Source organism: Eucalyptus grandis, chromosome 3 (assembly GCF_016545825.1).
Source record: "Eucalyptus grandis isolate ANBG69807.140 chromosome 3, ASM1654582v1, whole genome shotgun sequence".
NCBI classification, from domain to species: domain Eukaryota; kingdom Viridiplantae; phylum Streptophyta; class Magnoliopsida; order Myrtales; family Myrtaceae; genus Eucalyptus; species Eucalyptus grandis.
The window spans coordinates 52,823,963-52,839,970 of NC_052614.1; the positions used below are offsets into that span (position 1 = coordinate 52,823,963).

At 37.5% G+C, this 16,008-nt stretch overlaps 1 non-coding gene and 1 pseudogene across 1 annotated transcript; both read right to left on the reverse strand.

Annotated features, from left to right (window-relative positions):
• Positions 1-596: 596 nt before the first annotated feature.
• LOC104431159 lies at positions 597-3,284 on the reverse strand (annotated as a pseudogene).
• A 1,926-nt stretch (positions 3,285-5,210) lies between these two features.
• Positions 5,211-5,314, reverse strand: LOC120292358. The gene has a single exon (XR_005550154.1). It is a non-coding gene; the product is annotated as a small nucleolar RNA R71 (small nucleolar RNA).
• Positions 5,315-16,008: the final 10,694 nt, after the last annotated feature.

Sequence of the window (16,008 nt, forward strand, 5' to 3'; positions counted from 1 at the left end):
TGCACGAAATCTTCAGGCTTTGTATTCCATTAACTTTTTTAACTAGTGGTTCACCATTGGGAAGATCACCACAAGTACCGGGGTCAAGTTAGTATTCTTGGAGGCCTTTAGTTGCTGATAAAAGAGAAAGGATCATTGGTCGTGCCATTTTACGTAATTTGACCGGCATCTTGATTGCAGATCGTCGACCAACTCACTGGCAATCTGCACGTGCTGCTGATGAGTTTGGGATCGTGTTGAGATATCATTTTTCTTTGTTCTCTCTTTTCTCTCGATGACCTGCACGTTCTAGAACCTTCTCAATTGTCCTTGAGCCCCCCTTCTTAAAGGAGGCCTTTTCTGCGGGCCTTACTTTCCTCAAAGGCTCACATCTGAACCGGGCCGAATTAATGGGCAAGAGGGCTCCGGTGGAGCTTTCGGATGAGTAGTCACGCGAAAATAGGCTCCAATTTTTGACTCGTGAGGACGTTTATCTGATTAAAAGAAAATCTTATTAACTATTATATTTATGTATACATACATATTTTGTTGCATCGTACTTTTATAAGGACGATGGCTTGAATTGGCGATAAAAATTCAGATGTCGACAAGTATGCTCAAGCGAGACTAGCTAATAGACCAACAAATGGTGCTGTGTTAATGGTTGCGGGCTCGGCCTGCTGATAGTTCATCCTTGCGTCCGCGTACCCGTCTTGCCGGTCTGGGCCATCCGACGATTGCTCCATGCAATACATTCGGGTCGGGGGCATCCTTGTTAAGCCACAAGCCGTATCCTTGGCTGCACGGGACGGGTGCCGAGCCATTCTTGATCAAGACGATGGAGGCCCCCCTGTGGTGCACATGGGTCGGATATCTTGACCCATAGGCAACCGTGTAGCTTATGTTATTTGGGTTCGCTCCGAGAATATAACCCGTCTTGAATTGGATCACCAATAAAAGGGAATGATGATTAAAATGATGTATGCTAAAAAAGAAATCAGTTAATTTACTGAACTCATAATACTACTCGAGCTCTCACTCGTAGGATACCTATTTGTTAGATTAGTCTATGAATGTTGCCAGAGTCATAATAGAAACACTAAACCAAAAGCCGATTCTCACTTAGGATATATGTGATCATATGTACCTGTGACCGCGCGAACGCGATCAATTCGGAGGGCTCCACCTGACCGCCGGGGCAACCGACTTTTTCTTGCGATTTTTCAATGTACTTGGCGTTCACCGCCGAGACAAAGGCAGCAGTCGAGGTGTACTAGAGATTGTTCCAGGGCTGGAACCGCAGCAGTCCACCAGGGGTCTTGTGGAAATTGCCGTCGCCTTTCTGGAGGCAATTGCATATAAACTGCTCTGCTTGCTTCTGGTATTGGGCTGCCGTTGCATAAAAGTCCCCGAATTTGTCCTCCATCAATAGCTGCAAATTTCATTTCGTGCATAAGATCAAAACATGGGCCCCGTTTCTTTTTGTCTTTTCTGAAATTTCCTTTAGGGCACATTGGATACGTAATTAACCATTTGGCAAAATGATGGAAACAAATATAGCTTGTGCATCCAAATTTAAGTTTGAGTCCTCCACATTGTACTTTGTTAACGAAAACAATCTGACATACAAGCTGTGATATACCTTGGCAAAGAGGATTTGGGCGCCAATGAACTTGTCGTCCCATGAGAACTGGGTCCTAACGCCGCCAGTGTCGATCTTGACTAGGGCAAGCAAGTACTGTCTTTCCCTGGTCGCACGGTAAAGCCATGCAGCTGCCCACCGTAGTTCATCCCGTGTCATACATGCTTGATAATACGATTTTAAACAGAACCAATCTCGAAATATATTAGCATATACTACATATTTTGAAAGATGTGTATTAAATTAATTGTTTATATATAACATATATAGGGACAAGTATTTGCTTAGTACCTCATATCCAGAGCTAAAATAGAACTTTTGTGCTCCAGGGATGCTGTTCTGATATTGACCACGATGAAGCGAAGCGAAATCATAGACCTGTGCATGCAATAATTTAACACAAAAAATAGCCGAAATAATTACATCAGTTAATTAATAATAATAACTTTTTGGTAGGTAACAAAGTTACAACCAAATCATCGTACAAGAATAGATCAATTTAGGAAGGAAGCAAACGTCCTTAGATTGTGTCCCAATGTTGTAAATTGAAGAGGGTCAAACATTGGACACATCTAATGTTCGAAACCGCAAAGTGAGAGTAAAATAGCCGGAGCCAATAAGCTAAAGGCTTGCATGCGACGCATGCACGATTCTTGGACCCTGTAATGAGGATACTAAGAAGACCTGTCTTGCATGAGTTAGAAGTTAAGCCGAGTCGTTAGAATCCGTTGGGGCGAAGGCAATGGAAGCTGCTGCGAATGCTGCCGCAGTTTCCCCGGTGAGATTGGCCCCCCGGGTGCTGCTCGTCGATCTTGTAGGCGGTGCGGGGGGTGGTCATGTCCTCGGGCCTTTGCTAGCACGCGTGGTCGGAGTCACCGTCGCCAACTTCGCCGTAGAGGACGTTGGGCTGAGGGTGGGCTTTCATCAGGTCATCTGTGCACCACTGTGTGGCGTCCAGCGCATTCAAGAGCTCATTCTTCTCTTGCAGCTTGTCCCTGAACTCCAGAACGCTCCACGAGAGCATCGAGATCGTGAAGGCCATCGGGAACCCGAACTTGACGTTGTCGCCGGCGTCATAGTATCCTCCCGTCAGATCGATCTATTCGTCAAAAAGAGAGATTAAATGCATCATGGATATAACCCTAAGAGGATATCAGATATTAGCACATAGCAAAAATCAGGTTCATTCGGAACATTCGAGTAACATGTGAAGAAGCAAGTAAAAAGATATATGCATGGAATTTACATTGAAAATTATTGGGAGATGCGTGCATGTTTTACATTCATGTTTTCGTGATTTTATATATACACCTAAATTGCGATGGCAATATTTTCTCCGAATGAAATTTCTATATGTAATAGTTTCTCATCTTTTTCAACATGTAAAAATTAAGAAAATAAACATAAATCAAATGCAGAAAAGTTGATAAAATATTCATACTCCGGCATCACCACCATCTTGAAGCCCAGAATCGCCACGCCATTGGACTCTCTGATTAGGAGGCAGTTTGCCTGACCTCTGAGCCTTAAAGTACAACAATGACTTGGTGAGGGCAGTCCCATAATCACTCAACCCTTCACTTTGAATCACAAATTCAGATGGCATAATCATGAAACTCAACGAAAAGATCAAGATAACATTCATGGTGCTTGGTTTAGCCATGATCTATCTCTCTCAAGAGCCCAATATGAGGAAGAAGAACACATGCTTGTTGAATATATATAGATGGAACTTCTCACATATCTACGGAAGGTTTATGACTATGACAAGAGAGTTATTTCACCTATTTTAGATAACAGATAATGCAATATATGTGAGAAAAGATTTAGATTTCCTTCTATGTATTCAAAATTTCTTTATTTATGCATCATAATGAGATACGGAGAAAATAAGAAAAAAAAAATGGCAAAAAGAAGGAAATGAAGATTCTTTGATTCAGGAAGTTAAATTAGAAATGTTGGAAGATAGATATCAAATCAGAGATTCTGCAATTTATTCCATGATCTTGTGTACCCCCCCCCAAAAAAGCAATTGTCTTATGTTAGTATTCTTAAATATTATGTCCTATGTCCTATAAATAAGAGAACATCGAGAGCTTCGAGAGACAAAAAGGTTTTTATTTTTTAGATTGGTTTTTATTGTTTAGGGATAATTTTTTCTCTTTTTAAATTTTGAAGATAAGACAAAAGTAATAACAAAATTTTTATTCTTTGATTCAAGGTGTTGGGTTTAATTTATATTTTCATCTTTTTCTATTATGTTCTAATTTTCTTTTGTTAGGGCTATGTCTAGTCTAATTATGATTATATGAATTTCATGATTTTTATATTTTGCAAGTGGTATCATTAATGTGAGGTATATACTATTATGCTTAATGCTTTTAAATGACCGGTTCTGATGTATATATTTGAGACTAAGAAGTGATAACATGTAATTACTCCCTATAATATATAACTATGAATTAAATGTGAATAAAGGTATATCATGTTATTTGTGCCGTTTTCAGTGATAAGGTGTCAATAAGATTTATTGTAAATCAAGAATATTTTATAGATTTTAATGCACTTATATTTATCTAAATTCATATAGAAATATGGTGGATTAATAAGTTGAGTAAGTTTGCTATATTTAGAGATAGGATAGTAGATGGAGTAGGAAATTCCGCTATCACATGTTTGATATAAATCTTGTGTACATAATAATCTAAAATTCATATATAGTGGTTATAATGAAATCAAATTCTCTAACATATTTATTTGAGTGATTTACTACATTTACTTCCTAATTTTTGCTTATAAGATTGTCAATTTTAAATTATTCTCAATTCTATTTTGATTTGTTAGATGAATTTTAGAATTAGTCCATTCTTAATATTTATTTGGTTTATTAGTCATCAATCTCTATGGGATGATATCTTTTCTTATCATTACATTACTTATTTAACACATTCATTCAAAATTTAGAATTTTACTAACAAGCTTTTGGCACTGTTATGGAGGATTGTTTGTTTGATACTAATTAATATTGACTTAGGATAATTTTATGCTTAATCTAACTTTCATGTTTTTCTCCACGGTGTAGATTGGTGTATGACACGTAGCCAACAAGGAAAAATTTATGAGTTTGATCTAGAAATCGAATTTACATTTAAAATGCAACTAAGAGAATAAGAAATCACACTAAGAAAATGGTGGAAGATGGCGAGAATGAAAATTCACGTAAACTCTTAAGAGATTATGTTGCACCAATAGTTCAAGGCACCACATCAAGCATCAAGAGATCTGCAATTCAAGCAAACAACTTTGAGATCCAACTATCACTCATTTAGATATTTCAACAATCAATGTAATTTAGTAGGCTAGCAAGCAATGACCCAAACGCTCACATCGATGCTTTTCCTGAAATCTGTGACACAATTAAATATAATAGATTTACAAATGATGTTATTAGATTAAGATTATTTCAATTCTCCCTTAGAGACAAAGCTAAGGGTTGTCTCTATTCTCTTCATGCAAGGTCGATCACAACATGGAATGGCATGGTTTAACAATTTCTTTGTAAGTTCTTTCCACCTGCAAAATCTGCAAAAATGTGTAACAATGTTACTAATTTTATATAGATGGATAATGAATCAATGTTTGAATAATGAGAAAGATTCAAGGAGTATCTTAAAGATGCCCACATCATAGATTACCCGTATGGATGTAGGTACAAACTTTTTGTAATGGGTCTAATACAAATCTTTGTTATTGATGCGATTGCATGAGGAACTCTAAAATAATATAACACTAAAAGAAGCCTACAATTTATTAGAGGAAATGGCATACAATAGTTATTAGTGGACTATTGAGTGGCTACCAATGTGAGTGAAGTTCATGAAGTACACACTTTTGCTGCAATTGCTGCAGAATTTGAAACACTCGATAAAAAAAACTAGATAACATGAGTGTTCCAGTTATGAAAATTCATATTTTGACATGTGATTTTGTGTTGGAGAATATGTTAGCATAAAGTGTTAGGTAGGTAATACTTTTACACAACCTAGTGAAAATGCTAACTTTGTTGGAAATTTTAATAGGCCATAAAATAATTCCTATTCCAACACATACAATTTGGGATGGTGCAATCATTCAAAATTTTCAGGGAATAATTGAAATGTGAAGAGACCACCATCGAGGTTCAAAGAACTTGAGAGACAAAGTCTAATCTAGAAGATATAATCTCTAAACTTGCTAACACTACTTAGAACTTCATCAAGAGCAAGGATGTGAGATTTTAGAACCAAGAGACTTCAATCAGAAATCTAGATATGCAAGTGCCTCGATTAACAAACATGATGTCGGGAAACAATACGGTTCTTTGCTTAGCAACATAGAGAAAAATCCCATTGAAAAGGTAGAAGCTATGACCCTGATAAATGGTAAATAAGTGGAGAAGAATATGCCAAACAAGAGATTTCCAGAGACAAAGAAGTTTTGACACTTGAGTGTCCACTCATGCTAAGTTTTGATACTTTGGGTGTCCAGCACATCTTAATTCTCATAACGATTATGACATTCACGCTATCCAAGAATTCTAAACATAGGATAAGATCATATTCATCAAGTGAAATTACCTCAAAAGAGAATTTGACTTTCCAATCACCAATGCGTAATTCCATGTTCCAAGCAATGCCAATGGCCAATACACCATCTGAGTTTACCGTCTTGAACCAATATTCAGTCAATTTTAGTCGAAATCCCAAACTCTTGACGGCTTCACTCGACAAGAACATGTGTGATGCACTCGTGTCAACCACGGCATAGAGTTTTGTATTACTAACCTTGACCTCCACAAATGACAAATTGTAATTGGAGACTTCTTGGGTAGAGCTTGAATCTTTGCAAAAATGAGAATCTTTAGGGTTCCGAGTCACATTTCCCTCTTTTCTTGCTTTTCTTCTTCCTCTTCCCCTATGGCGAGCAATGTCGTGAGTTTGGTCTTCTTTCTGCAATCTTGGTCAGATGGAGACCCTCACAAATGAAACATGGGGATCATAGTGGCTTTTTCTCCCTTTCTTTGTGAGAGTCACCTTGGCATTGATTCCACCTTTAATTATGTTGTTTGGAAGGCCTTCTCCCTATGATCTTTCCCTTCAATCTTTGCGACCACGGGTAACTTCATCTTCTTTATCTTTGTCATGGTGGTGATCTAATTTCCACCAATTTCCTTTGGACTTGGAAGATTCAGGTTTGGTCAAATTGGCAAGAGACATGATCACAGTGAGTACCTTTGATATACTTCGAACATCCCATCTTTTAAGCTCAAGTTGGCCCAAGACTTCAAACTATCTATGAACGTCCTAAGAGCTTCCTCCCCCTAGTAGGGAATTTGGAGTCTGGGTTCAATAAACTCCATGTACTTCCAAACATGTGCTTTTGTTCAAGGCAATAAAGTTTGCTACAAGCCTCTTGTTGTGCGAACTCGAGGAAAAATTATCTCAAAATGCTTTGAGAAAATCATCCCACGTGTTGATGGGATCGGCATCTTGCTTGATCTGCTCATACCTATTTTAACAACAAAACATTGCATTATCTGTTGGATACATATATATGTTACTTACCTTGATCATCTTGTTATGAAAATGCCAAAATGTTGTTCCATGCTCCAAATGAAATTGTCCACCACTTTAGTAGATTGGTTGCTTTTCAACTCCTTGGGATTTGACACATCCACCTTGTGTGCCATTTGAATGGGTATGGCAACATTTGTAATACTAGCCTTGCACAAGACTAGCTTGGTCTTGAGCTCTTGGACATCCAACTTAAAAGCTTTGGCCTCAGCTTTATGGGAGCTGTCCTCTTTGAGCCCTAAGACTTCTATCTTCAATGCCTTGATCATGTATTTGGCTTATGATTGAGATTAACAGGGTATGGGAGCACTTCGAGATTTTTTTATTTATTTAAAGTTGATGGTTTTATTTATTAATATGATGATGGGCTTAAGGCCCGTCCCCCCATGTTGGGCCTAAAAGCCCGGCCCGCAAGATTAGGGCCTATGGATGAAAAAGTGCGTTAAAGGGTTGTGTCTTTTGGATGAAATGTTACGTTGAGGGGTTGCGTCTCTTGGAGGAGACGCTTTGAGGGAAATGAATAAAAGGCACGTACCTTTTGGATGTACATAAGTGAAGACACTCTCTCTCCCTCCAAACAACGTACGTGAGTCTCTCTCTCCCTCAAAAAGAAAAAGAAGAAAACAAAAAAGAAGAATACGCTCTTTTCTCCCCCTAATAGCAACAACACGCTCCTTGATAGAACGAGATTAGAATTTCTTACTCGATCTTCGGCATTGGTGTTTAATCTGTGGCTAACAAGTTACGTTCGATTATGTGATGTGTCTTAGGATCGGTGATGCATGTGTTTATCTCGGGTTCGTCTTCTGCACAAGTTTAGGGGTTCGATTTAGTATAAAATCCGGTTTTTGGGAATTCGACAATCCCAACATTGGTATCAGAGCCCTAGTTCATGTTTTCCCGACCCCTTTCATGTTTATGAATGATTTTTTAATTGAATTTTCGTGAAAAATCAGCCGACACCAATAAGAGGCGAAAAAATCCCAACACCCGATTCTATTCGCCCCGTTTTTTAGTTTTCTGTAAGTCGAAATTTTTTTTCTAAAAGCATAGGATCGAAGCCCTCGTCGAGACGAGAAAAATGAGTGATGTCAGCCTACGCACACGCGCGGCACGTGCCGGTCGGTTTACTCGACCAGCCCGTTGACCGTTGACCCAAAAAAAGAGAGGAAAAGAATGTGTTTCTTTTTCCAATTAAGCCTATGTGGATTATATGTAATCCCTTATTTGTTCTGCATTTGTTGCAAGAACAATGCCTCCCCTTAGGTTGCACACACATGTTCGCGTGATTACCGATGAACAAAATGAAAGGCTTTCTAAGTTGATAGCTGAGCTGACTGATCATCGATGGGAAAGTGGTGACTTAATTGATCACATTCTTTAAGTCAATGGGAAAATTCAAAAGGTCATATGGAATGATCGTCCTATGCCACAGTCTGAGATGGTGCGATTTTTCATGAACACTCTTCTACTAGAATGGCAAGAAGTGTTGATCGCATATAGGATGTCAACAAAGCCGCTTCATATAGGAAAATTGTAATGAATTTTATAGATGATTATTACTGGATTGTTACAAGGGAAAAGATTAAGAAATTGAACAAAAGAGGATCTTTCCTAGTTCGTGTATTGACTTGGTGTTAGATGTATTGACTGGTCTTTATTTAGTGTGCTTTGTGGACATTTTATGTAATGTTTACTACATGATTGTTGTTGATGTAGCAACTGATATATAAGTTGTATTATGTGAAATCATTATTATTCTATTGTATGTCAAATATTATTTGATTTCTGTTATTGTTGATTGCTGTGGGTAGTTCATAGAAGTTTTTGTAGCTTTATAGAATTTATTTTGCATAAGACAATTATATTAATGATAGTTTTAAATTAGGATTTTTTGGAGGATGATTGGAAACATAGTGACTTTTTGATTCTGAAACTTTACTTGAAATTGTTCATTAATATGATGGGTTTGTGCAAAATGGATGCATAAATGATAGACATTAATAATTCGTGCATATATGTCTGATATGTTCAGATCAATTGCTTCAGCCACAAGGAGCATAGTTGCTGAACTGAACAAAGGTGAGAAGCTCAATGGTGATAACTATGAAATATGGCTCATGAAAATTCAATATGTGTTGGAAGAGCAAGAGACACTAGAAACTCTTAACCTGACCATGGTAGAACCTGAAGAAGGAAACACTACACATCACAAGAGAGATAAGGAAGCATTTGCTGCATGGAAAAGAAAGAACTCTCTTGCTCGCATTACGTTGCTGAGTAGCATGGAAAATGACGTCATGCGAGAGTTTAGGCGTTTTGAGAATGCCAAGGAAATGTGGGAAATATTGGCAGCAAGATTTGGTCATACTTCATGACAGGGACCGAGGTAGCTCACTATTAGGTTTGACTCTTATAAGAAGCCTCATGGTCAGACCATGAAACATCTTAGAAAGATGCCAAACATGATTAATGAGCTGAAAGATGCTGGCTATGTCCTAACTAATGAATAGCAAGTGCAAGCAGTGATTCGTTCCTTGCCTCAGAGTTGGGAGCATATGAAGGTGCACCTGACCCATAATGAAAATATCAAAACCTTTGAGGATGCAGTGCGTCATCTTGAGTTGAAAGAGGACCGCCTCTTGGTGGCTAAGCCGGAAGCTGAAATCTATCATGCTGGTTCTAGCTCACATGGAGCTTCAAGCTCCAAGCGCAAACGTTCTAACTGGTTTGATAAAGGGAAATGCAAGGAAGCAGGTCCTTCAAGGAAAAAACCTAAGTTTAACCAACATGAAAAAGAAAAGCGTCCTCAAATGAAGAAGCTTACAAGGGTAAAGTGTTACAATTGTGACAAGAAGGGTCATTATACTCGTGATTATCGTGAGCCAAAGAAGGTATACACCCCTTGTGTTTTTAAGAACTCTGTCTATGTATCAAATTCTGTATTCTTGACTGAGTCTAATCCTTTGTGGATTGTAGATTCATGAGCGACAAACCATGTAGCGAAGGATAGAAGATCCCTCGTGGAATTCCAACGAGTACAAACTGGAACTAAGTGGATCTATGTGGGAAACAACTCCAGAGCTGAAGTAAAAGGAATTGGCACCTGCCAACTGAATATGCATGGTGGACGCACTTTGTTTCTACATGATGTTTTGTATGCTCCGGAGATTCGTCGGAATTTAGTGTATGTTTTAGTGTTGGTCAAGCTAAGTTTTAATATGAACTTCCATAATAGAGGTGTGGATTTGTTTTTGGATACAAATTACTATGGTTATGGTTTTTTTCTGGATGGTTTCATTATATTAGATATTGACTATGTTAATGCAAATATTTGTTATTCCCTTCTCACATCTCCTAATTCATATGATAATGATGTGAATGTGTGACATGTTAGACTTGGTCATATTGGCCAATAACGTATGAATAGACTAGCCAAAGAGGGCTTGTTGGGCAACATTGAAAAAGTCGATTTGCCTATATGTGAGCATTGCCTAGTAGGGAAAACGACAAGGAAACCATTTGGAAAAAGGTAAAAGTGCTGAATTTCCTCTATACTTAATCCATTCTAACGTCTATAGTCCAATGAATGTGAGAGGAAGGCATGGAGCTGTTTATTTCATCACTTTTATAGATGATTATACTCGATTCGAATATGTCTATTTGATTTCTCATAAATCTAAAGCATTAAATTGTTTCAAAAAGTTTATAAACTTGGTAGAAAATTAGTTAGACAAGAAAATAAAAGTATGAAGATCCGATCGAGGTCGAAAATATTTATCTGATGAGTTCAGAAAATTATATGATGAAAAAGGAATAGAAAGACAGTTGTCTATTCCATATACTCCTCAACAAAATGGTGTTGCGGAAAGAAAAAACAGAACCCTACTGGAAATGGTTAGGTCCATGATGGCGCATGCTAACTTACCTATCATTTTTTGGAGTGATGCGTTGTTAACTGCTGCCTATAGACTTAACCGAGTGCTTTCCAAATCAGTTACTTCCACTCCATATAAGTTATGGACAGGTAGAAAACCGGACTTAAGTTTTCTTAAGCCGTTGGGTTGTGCTGCCTATACTCATGAACCATCTCACAAGTTTGGGAAATTGGGTCCTAGAGGAAAGAAGAGTATTTTCATAAGATACTCCGAACACTCGAAATGGTATGTGTTCATAGGTGAGCAGGAAAGTGAGAGTATAACTGAATTTGAATCACGGGATGCCACATTCTTAGAGAATGAATTTTCTAATAAGGGCGAAATAGGTGAAGATTACTCCCTATTTGAAACCTTGGATCAAGATAATGATTTAGTAGAGTTCGTCCAAGTAGGAGTAATATGAGAAGTGATGAATTGAACTCAACTCATTCTCAATTACAACCACATGATGAGACGACATTATCATTATCTAATCCCAGTGGAAGCATAATGGGGAATGATGTGCAAAGTATACAATCTCTCATATGGCGAACAAGTCGCAAAAGTATTCCCCGTCGACGTTTTGACATTGAAGGGGAAACTTTTATGATTGCTTCGCAAAATGTGGATGAGCCAAGAAATATTAATGAGGCTCTAAATTGCCCTAATAAGGAAAAATGAATTCATGCAATGGAAGAGGAGATTGAGTCAATGAAGTCAAACCAAGTTTGGGAACTGGTTGATCTTCCAAAGGGACGCAAAGCTATTAGGAACAAGTGGGTTCTCAAAATAAAGCGAAAAGCTGATGGCTCGATAGAAAGGCATAAGGCTCGTCTTGTGGCGAAATGGTATAACCAACATGAATGAATTGATTATGAAGAAACATTTTCTCCTGTAGTGAGATTTACCTCGATTCGCATTATTCTGGTAATAGTGGCTAGTATGAATCTTGAGTTACATCAAATGGATGTAAAGACTGCTTTCCTCAATGGAAAATTAGAGGAAGAAATATATATGAAACAACTTGCTGATTTCATAATGAAAGGCCAAGAAAAAATGTATGTCGACTTTTGAGGTCGATATATGGCCTTAAGTAGTCGTCAAAACAATGGTATATACATTTTCATAATGCCATAATGGCATATGATTTTACAATGATCATTATGTATATATCAAAAGATCCAAAAATCAATTTGTGATCATATCATTATATATTGATGATATACTAATTGCCGGAAGCAATGTGGAGTTTGTAAATACTGTGAAGAGTTGGTTATCTTCCAACTTTGATATGAAAGATATGGGTGAGGCTGCATACATTCTTGGAGTTAAGATTTCAAGAGATCGTTCGAAGATATCGTTATCTCTTTCGCAAGAAACATATATAAATAAAGTTCTTGAATGATTTTGTATGCAAGATTGTAAACCCATAGACACTCCTATTGCAAAAGATGAAGGATTGAGCCATAGACTGTGTCCAAGGACTCCACAAGAGAAGGAAAAAATGAAACACATTCCTTATGCTAGTGCTGTTGGGAGCTTGATGTACGCTATGATGTGTACAAGACGTATCTGAAGGGAACTGCTGATTACAAGCTGAATTACCAAGGAAATGATCTGCAACTTGAAGGCTATTCCGATGCTGATTGGGGAGGAGATTTAGATGAAAGAAAATCTACCTCTGGATTTGCTTTCTTATTGAACAATGGCGTCATATCATGGAGCAGTAAGAAACAAACGTGTATAGCCTTGTCCACGATGGAAGCTGAGTTCATGGCATTATCAGCAGCGGTACAAGAAGGAGTTTGGCTTAAGAGATTTTTGGATCATTTAGATGTTATTGAGAAAGCTACAAATCAATTATTGGTTAACTGTGATAACCAAGCAGCTATAGCGTACACCAAAGATCCAAAATATTATGGCAAGACCAAACATATAGATACAAAGTATAACTTTGTCAAAGATATGGTTGCACGAAAGAATGTGAACTTACAGTACATATCTACACGTAGAATGGTAGCAGATCCTATGACAAAGCCAATACCTAGAGATGTGTTTTGTGATAATGTAAAATCTCTAGGATTGCGTAGAGGCTGATGTACTGAATATTGTAATTTCCCTTAAGCGTTCACATTTAATGAACTTGTGTTTTTTTTTTTTCATTATTAATGCTTATGAATCCTTGTTTGATCTTTATGCATCTTAATGCTCAGTGCATTATATTAAGTTGAGAAAGTATGTCGGACAGATAAAAGATTAGCCCACTCACACAGGTAATCAACTCTATTTATTGTGTGATAAATAGAGATGGGACTGTTTTTAAGCTTATTATCTAGGTAATAATCAAAAGCTCAAACTTAAAATATATTTGTCGCCTTAACTGGGTGTTAAGATGATGACATAATATTTACTATGTCCGAAAGTAAAATAACCCACATATTTTTACTTTATCTGTCTATGATGCCAAATGTGAGTTTTGATGAATTTTGTAAATGAGTAGATACGTGAACTCAAGTTAGACATTGAGTATGTCTGAACTATCGTCTATACGGTATTGAAGGTGTAGACATACGCTCCATGGGAAAAAAGTTAATACCATAATACGTATTTCATATTACGTATGCATAAGACAACCAATAAGTGTGGCAAAAGTTTGATCTCAACTTTTATGCCATGTGAGACTCTTGAGGAAAAGAGTTCCTCAATTTTAGTGCTCTCATGACTTTTGTTTATTCTTAAGATTTCTATTTATTGTTTGCTATCTTAGGATGTTGCCAATGGTCATGAGTTGATTCGATCTAATGGGACATTTCTAGAAAAGCAAGCTGAACTGAAATTGAGAGTTTGAAGGAAAGAGTAAGATCGAATATGGAGAATCACATTCTTAGTTTTGTATTCACTAGTCGACCAATTATGACTGTCTTTGAAATAATCATAATTGTGAATACAATATATCATTGTTTAAAAGAGATCAAGAGAGATATAAATGTGATCGATCGATCTAGGGTACTGTATACTAAATCTACTCAAAGTGTGATGCCCATTATGAGCTGCTATATATTCCTAACAAATGTATGGCAACGAGCTCTCAAAGTATGCTAGTCGCATGGATTATTCACCGGTATGAATGTTGAAGAAAGGTAAAGAGGATCCTGTTCGGCCCACCATGTGCGAGTGGGAAATGATTGTTTTATTGATTAATATGATGATGGGCTTAAGGCCCGTCCGCTTATGTTGGGGCTAAAAGCCCGGCCCGCAAGATTATGGTTCATGAATGAAAGAGTGCATTAAGGGGTTGCGTCTTTGGATGAGATGTTACGTTGAGGGATTGCGTCCCTTAGAGGAGACACTTTGAGGGAAAGGAATAAAAGGCACGTACCTTTTGGATGTACGTAAGTGAAGACACTCTCTCTCCCTCCAAACAACGTACGTGAGTCTCTCTCTCCCTCAAAAAGAAAAAGAAGAAAACATAAAAGAAGAATACGCTCTTTTCTCCCCCTAATAGCAACGACACGTCCTTGATAGAACGGAATCAGAATTTCTTACTCGATCTTCAGCATTGGTGTTTAATCTGTGGCTAACAAGGTACGTTCGATTCTGTGATGTGTCTTAGGATCGGTGATGCATGTCTTTATCCCAGGCTCGTCTTCCGCACAAGTTTAGGGGTTCGATTTAGTGTCGAATCTGGTTTTTGGGAATTCGACAATCCCAACAAAAGTCCCCTTCAAGGGATGTTCTTGGCGTCAATTAAAAGGAAGATGGACAACAGTTATGCAAAGGGAGTAATCATTGAAGTACCAACATTAATCAAATCGAAAATTGAGAATGTTGTGGAACTAACAAATAACAAAGGACGAGTCATATATTGATCACAAATTGCATAACTCTCCTTTCTCCTTTTGTCATCTTCCATGACTAAAATCAAGAGGCCAATCAAAGTAAGTCACGGGCTGTCTATGCCTGCTCGCAAATGCGATGCGATGCCAAATTGCGTTCTTTATTTTTACATGCTGATGTCCCCACACTTTGCTCCCTTTTGTTGGTATATTATATTTTTTCGAGTTCTATACCTGACTTTATCCTTGATTATTTTACATTGGAAAGATCCCAAGATCTAAATGTAACCTCATATGTAACATTTTAACGTCACGCTTGGGACGAAATCTTTTGAGAAAAGCCAGAGAGATGGTAATCACATTGGCCAAAAGCACTGCGTTAAGAAATACCAAGTTTATTTTTTGTGGGAAAAGATGGAGGATTTGAGGCAGCTCTAACTCCCATAAAAGCCCTCGTCTTTCCATGTGGAGCTTTCGTACACGAATTTGCGTGTGGAGTTAAAAGGGCAAACGTGAAGTGCTCTAAAGTGTTCGTTTATTATAATTTGTATTGAAATATGAGAATATAATGAGGTGAGAAAAAAAAAAAAACTCTGCATAAATGCTGGGAATAATGATGTAGGAGAATTGCACCAATTTTCGTCTCTCTTCCTGTTCCCCCGAAGAAAAGTGAAATGAGTTCTCGGTTGCCTGGGCCGATCGATTTCAAAGTGGATCGATTTTGAGTTCGACCCTGTAACTCTCGGTTCTCAAATATTGAAATCGAAAAAGAAATCGGTGAGTTTTGGAATTGCCGGATCCTATTAGTTGTCCAATTTTATTCGAAAACTTAACTCTTATTGTGTAAAGAACCATATTATTTTTCTCGAGTGTAAAAGCTGCACAATTTTATTACAAATGATACGTTAACCAAGTGTTTATGTTATTGTTTTTACAGCAACAACAAAAATGTGGACATGTTATTGTTTGCTCAAGTTGATACCCATGTATTGGTTCTCAAAAGTTGTGAATGCACCTTATAT